This window comes from Emys orbicularis, chromosome 1 (assembly GCF_028017835.1).
Source record: "Emys orbicularis isolate rEmyOrb1 chromosome 1, rEmyOrb1.hap1, whole genome shotgun sequence".
In the NCBI taxonomy this organism is placed as follows: Eukaryota; Metazoa; Chordata; order Testudines; family Emydidae; genus Emys; species Emys orbicularis.
Window position 1 is genome coordinate 337494463 of NC_088683.1, and position 6615 is coordinate 337501077.

The following is a 6615-nucleotide window of genomic DNA, read 5'->3' on the forward strand; positions in this document are numbered from 1 at the left end:
TGCTAACCTTGCATAGAATGTAACCATGTGTATTTCTCTTGAAATATAAAACCAAGCCAATGTGACCAATTAACAACATGAGAATATGACATACTGCATAAACAGTTTACTCCTGGGGGAAATCTGAGCCACTGAATGTGCGCAGAATTCATGTCCCCCACAGATTTCTTTGCTTCCCTGCAAAAAAATGACTTTCTAACAGGGAAGCAAAGGGAAGCTGCAAGAGCAATCACACCACTCCCTAGCTGCACTGGTATATTGTTTCAGGCACCCGGAGCAGCTGGCAGAGAGGTAAATCACTATAGGGCTGGGGACACCGCAGCCAGTGGCTCCTACCCTGAGCTGGGATCAGCTGCTAGTCCCAGTTGGGCTGGAGGCAGGAGAGGACGGAACTTCCTCTTCCCCTGGAAGGAGTGACTGGGACTGTGTCAGATTCACCCCCAGAAACCTCTCCCTGCTGCAGGAAGCTCAGCATGCTCCCCTGCTTCCTGCCCCCATTGCTCCTCAGCCGTGGGGGGAGGGGTCACTGTATGGAGAGCTGCTCCCGCATCTGCCCAACCCCTATGCATCTGAACCTCCCATACCCAGACACCCCTGCCAAGCCTCACCCCGTACACCCAGAACCCCCCTAGTCCTCCATATCCGAACCCCACTCCACTGAACCTCAACCCCTGCATCTGGAGCCCCCTGTACCCAGACCCCCCTACTGCCTCCAGACCCAGAGCCCTGCACCCAGCCAACCCCCAACTGAGATCCCTGCACTCAAACCCCCAACCTGATGAGCCCCACTCCCCTGAAGCACCCTGACCCCCCACATCCAGACCCCCATGCCACTGACCCCAACTAGCTGCACCCAGACCCCCCTACTGAGCCCCAACCACCTTCACCTGGAACCCCCCCAACAAGCCTCTGTGCATCCAGATCCCCCCACACCTAGACCCCCCACTGAGCTGCCTGCACCCAGATTGTCCCACACAGAATTCTCTCACCCCACACCTGGATCCCCCCACACTGAGCCCCTCCACACTTGGATCCTGCCTGGCTGAGCTCGCCTGCCTTCTCCACACCTGGTGCACCTGGCGCAGAGGGGCAGGGCCCCAGAGTGTTTCTGGGGCAGGCCCAGGCCTTGTGCTATATCAGGGTCGGGTGCAACCTCACCACTGAGTCTGTGTCCTGGGGATGGGAGGGCTGCAGGGTGATCTTCCACCTTTTGTGTAGCCACTGCCATGTACTCCCCACTGCCATGTTGGAACCTCTGCATTTATTTATTGACAAATAAAACTTGCAGAATTTTAAAATATTGTGTGCAGAATTTTTTATATTTTGGCACAGAATGCCCTCAGGAGTAAGTTATTTTTTCCTTATCTTTGTAACTGAAAAATTAGTAGTAGAAAAATAGTTTGTTTAAATTAAAAACAGGATCAAGAGTTTAGGAACTACCAGTGCTGATTATCTGTAGCGAAACAGAACTATGTTATGATAGCTTTCTTTGTTTAAATTATTAAATGGACTGACTTACAGTACTATTCTATTGTACAACAGTTTTTATACCATCTTCATCACCATAGTACGTGAGTGATATTCGCAGTGATTAAGTGATGTAACTATCACCATCATGTGTGGTTCATTCTCTCCCCAACAGTTGGGGTGGGAACCCAAACTTTCAATTTCTTCACTTCTGTGTGTGTAAAATCTCAACCCCGGTATTCCATTAATTGGAAGATGATGGGGGAGTAGACAGCAACTGGTTGTTGATGAAGCTATTGGGTCTTTTTGTTATGATTTAATGTTATTTGAATTTGTAATTAAATAAATTAAACTATTTATAAGGCATAAACAAACATTTCTGTTTTGTCCTAAATACATCTCTGATCTGTTAATAGCAGAGAATATGTGCACTTTCAGAATATGTGCTCAGGAACATGCAAATAGTACAATTCCCAAAGTAGTTAAATAGTGTAACCTCTAGGAACATTAGTACAGTCTATAAATATTTTTGCTGTTAAAAACAATGAAAATTAGTGTGTATATAAGAGATAGGCAAGGCTCTGAATAAATTGTCTCATAATGCTCTTTCCCCCCCCCCCCCAATTTAAAGATGTATTTGGACTGGAAATACTGCACTGCAGATCTAAAACCTTTCTCTGGAACATACACAAGGATTCCATTTTAATTTGATTTGCATTTTAAATGTCAAAGGAAACATTACATAGCTACCAATAATGGGTAATTCATTGAGAAATAGCATATATTTATTATTGTAAACAGAAACAGTCTTTGCCAAGGCCAACGTAATATAAATTTCATTTGATCACTTGGGAGATATGTAAGATGTGTAACAAGCGGTAAATGTCATACTGTGGCAGGCATTTTTGGCTTATCACCCACTGTCCAGGCAGAAGACTCCCTACTCCCTCATCCTAGCTGCTTGCTAGATTCCCTACACATTCACCCTTCTAGCTTAATTTTCTAGTACTAGGGAGCAAACAGAACCTTCAGGCAATAATGGCCTGGTTTCAACCCCACGCCTTTGTAAGAGTGTTTTCGCCTTCCACCATCTCTGAGGACAACTTCTACACAGCAGCATACATCTTTAACCCTCCAAAATACATCTTCTTATAAGCTGTCCTTTTCACACAGTTACTGTCAGTTATAGTGAGGGTTGGCAGAATTTGATTTTTATTTTTTATAATTTCTACAGGTCTCAGTATTTATTTTTAAACTTTTTCCCCCCATTTTTATCTACTTACATTTTCACAGTTGTGGGAAATTATGGGTGGGGCTGCAGAGAATAATTTAATGAAAATCACTAGGATTCAAAAAGTTAAAGATGTATAGCCATTTAAAAAAACTATCAACATCACATGTACAAATATAGAGTACCGTATATACTTGATCATAAGCCGGTTTGTTTATAAGCCGACAACCCCCCCGCAAGATGGATAAGTAAAAATGGTAAATTTTTATGACCCATTCATAAGCCGACCCTATGATTCAGGGGTCGGCAAACTTTGGCTCCCGGCCCATCAGGATAAGCCGCTGGTGGGCCGAGATGGTTTGTTTACCTTGAGCATCCACAGGCACGGATGCTTAAATAAACAAAATGTCCCAGCCCGCCAGCAGCTTACCAGGACAGCAACTGGTGGGGAAATTTTGGAAGGGGGAAGAAGCTGGGGGTCAGGAGAGTAACCCCTGTGACCACCCCCCACATGACCCCTCCCAGTGTAACCCCACCCTGCTCCACCCCAAGCCCAGAACTCCCACACTCTCCCTATCCCATCCCTTCCCACCTTACCTGGGGTGGGCCAAGGGAGGATGTCTCTGGCCTGGCTGGAGCTGCTCCGGCAGGCTGGGCAGTGTGGCCGCATCCTGCCAGCCCTGGAGCAGCAGCTACTTCAGAGGCTGGGGGGAGAGCAGTGTGGCCAGAAGTGGAGAGACTCTGGCCCTGTCTCTTCCCTTCTGGCTCTGCTGCCTCTCCTTGCCCCCCTATGTTGGGGGGGGGGAACTGTGTCCCAACTCTCCCTCTCTCTATACCCATTCATAAGCCGAACCCCTTCTCTGATGCTTCCCTTTTTTACTAAAAAAATTTGGCTTATGAACGCGTATATACGGTAAGTATCCTTAAATCAAACTCTAATACATTCTCAAGCAGCACTTTTCTTTCTTTGCCTATCTGTACATTTGGATTATTATTGATGGACATTTTTTTGTCAGTTTGTGTGCATACAGTACAGTGAAATGGATGTTTACCGACATTTACTGATAAAAATCTAATTTTTCCAAGCCTCATTATCCTACTTTACTGAGGACACAGGCAGAGTCTCTACTATGTTCAAGTCCAGTTCTTAATTGGATATGTAGGGGCATAAGTGCAACAGAGCAAATATTGCCCTGGCCCAAGGTTTCAATCACCATGTCAATAACTCTTTTAACCTCAGCTGGCCCTGGAAGAGAAGGATGAAGTTTGACACAAATTCAGCTATTCTCAAACAGTAGTGTAAGCCACTACTTATGTGTGTTGTGTTCTCCTTCTGTGTCTAACCACAGGGAGATTGAGTCTGTTAAAGCTCTTCTGTTGAGAACCTATCTCTTAAGCTCAAGCTTAAAGACTCTCACGCTTTCAGCTCTGGAAAGTTCTCAGTGTTGGTCACGGTGGTGGACATCACACAGTAGCATAATAGAGTCTTATTTTTAGAAATGCTGATTACCTGTTGCTCCCATTAACTTCAAATGGAGTTGTGGTGTGTGTGCTTAGCACTTCTGAAAACATTGGTCTACAATTTTTGAGAAGTCGTCTGCTTCAGAGATAAAATGTGCTATATTATGTATTTTGATGTGCTGAATTCAAATATGACAATTAAAACAACTGATTGGCTACTGTTTCTAAGATATTTAAGTTTTTACATTTTATGTCTATGTATATTGTGTAGATAGTAGAGTTTTAATCATAAATTGTAAACCTAGGTCTTTTCATGTGTTTATGGTTGCTTTACATGATAATATTTCACCTGTCCTGTTTATGTAACACTTTAAAAATCAGCAAAAGGGTTATAGAAATAAAATATATTATGAAACAAAAGGCAAAAAACTATTCTGTACATAGTTTAGTCCTATTCAGTGTCTACTCGGCGCTTCTTGGCTTGTCTCTTGTATTCATTAAATGGAGCATCTCTTGTCACTGTCCAGCAATAGTCTGCAAGCATTGATGGGCTCCGTTTGCCCTGATAGCGTTTCTCCATTGTTGCAATGTCCTGGTGAAATCGCTCGCCGTGCTCGTCGCTCACTGCTCCGCAGTTCGGTGGAAAAAAATCTAGATGAGAGTGCAAAAAATGTATCTTTAGTGACATGTTGCAACCAAGGCTTTTGTATGCCTTGAGGAGGTTTTCCACCAACAACCTGTAGTTGTCTGCCTTGTTGTTTCCGAGAAAATTTATTGCCACTAACTGGAAGGCTTTCCATGCCATCTTTTCCTTGCCACGCAGTGCATGGTCAAATGCATCATCTCGAAGAAGTTCACGAATCTGAGGACCAACAAAGACACCTTCCTTTATCTTAGCTTCACTTAACATTGGAAATTTTCCACGGAGGTACTTGAAAGCTGCTTGTGTTTTGTCAATGGCCTTGACAAAGTTCTTCATCAGACCCAGCTTGATGTGTAAGGGTGGTAACAAAATCTTCCTTGATTCAACAAGTGGTGGATGCTGAACACTTTTCCTCCCAGGCTCCAATGACTGTCGCAGTGGCCAATCTTTCTTGATGTAGTGGGAATCTCTTGCACGACTATCCCATTCACAGAGAAAACAGCAGTACTTTGTGTATCCAGTCTGCAGACCAAGCAAGAGAGCAACAACCTTCAAATCGCCACAAAGCTGCCACTGATGTTGGTCATAGTTTATGCACCTCAAAAGTTGTTTCATGTTGTCATAGGTTTCCTTCATATGGACTGCATGACCAACTGGAATTGATGGCAAAACATTGCCATTATGCAGTAAAACAGCTTTAAGACTCGTCTTTGATAAATCAATGAACAGTCTCCACTCATCTGGATCGTGAACGATGTTGAGGGCTGCCATCACACCATCGATGTTGTTGCAGGCTACAAGATCACCTTCCATGAAGAAGAATGGAACAAGATCCTTTTGACGGTCACAGAACATGGAAACCCTAACATCACCTGCCAGGAGATTCCACTGCTGTAGTCTGGAGCCCAACAGCTCTGCCTTACTCTTGGGTAGTTCCAAATCCCTGACAAGGTCATTCAGTTCACCTTGTGTTATGAGGTGTGGTTCAGAGGAGGAGGATGGGAGAAAATGTGGGTCCTGTGGCATTGATGGTTCAAGACCAGAAGTTTCATCCTCTTCCTCTTCCTCGTCTGACTCAAGTGAGAATGATTCTGGTGCATCAGGAACTGGCAGTCCTTCTCCGTGGGGTACTGGGCATATAGCTGATGGAATGTTTGGATAATGCACAGTCCACTTTTTCTTCTTTGACACACCTTTCCCAACTGGAGACACCATGCAGAAGTAACAATTGCTGGTATGATCTGTTGGCTCTCTCCAAATCATTGGCACTGCAAAAGGCATAGATTTCCTTTTCCTGTTCAACCACTGGCGAAGATTTGTTGCACAAGTGTTGCAGCATATGTGTGGGGCCCACCTCTTGTCCTGATCTCCAATTTTGCAGCCAAAATAAAGGTGATAGGCTTTCTTAACCATAGTGGTTATACTGCGCTTTTGTGATGCAAAAGTCACTTCACCACAAACATAGCAGAAGTTATCTGCACTGTTCACACAAGTATGAGGCATCTCTGCTCACTTTGGCTAAACAGAAATGTGTCCCTTTGCAAAATCAAACACTGACAAATAAGAGAGCACGACACTGTATCATTTCTAGAGCTGATATAGGGCAATTTGTTCAGCAGAGTGATGTAAGCTTTATTATGATTGCATCATCCATGACTTCTAGGAATAACATGATGCAATTCATATCATGGTTTAAATTGAGATCCCTTCCCTTTATAACTCACTTATCCTCTGCCATTCCCAAGTCAAGGGTTGTATATACTGACCCAATAGCATATCTTGAAAACTAGAGCCAATCAACAATTTTAAGCAT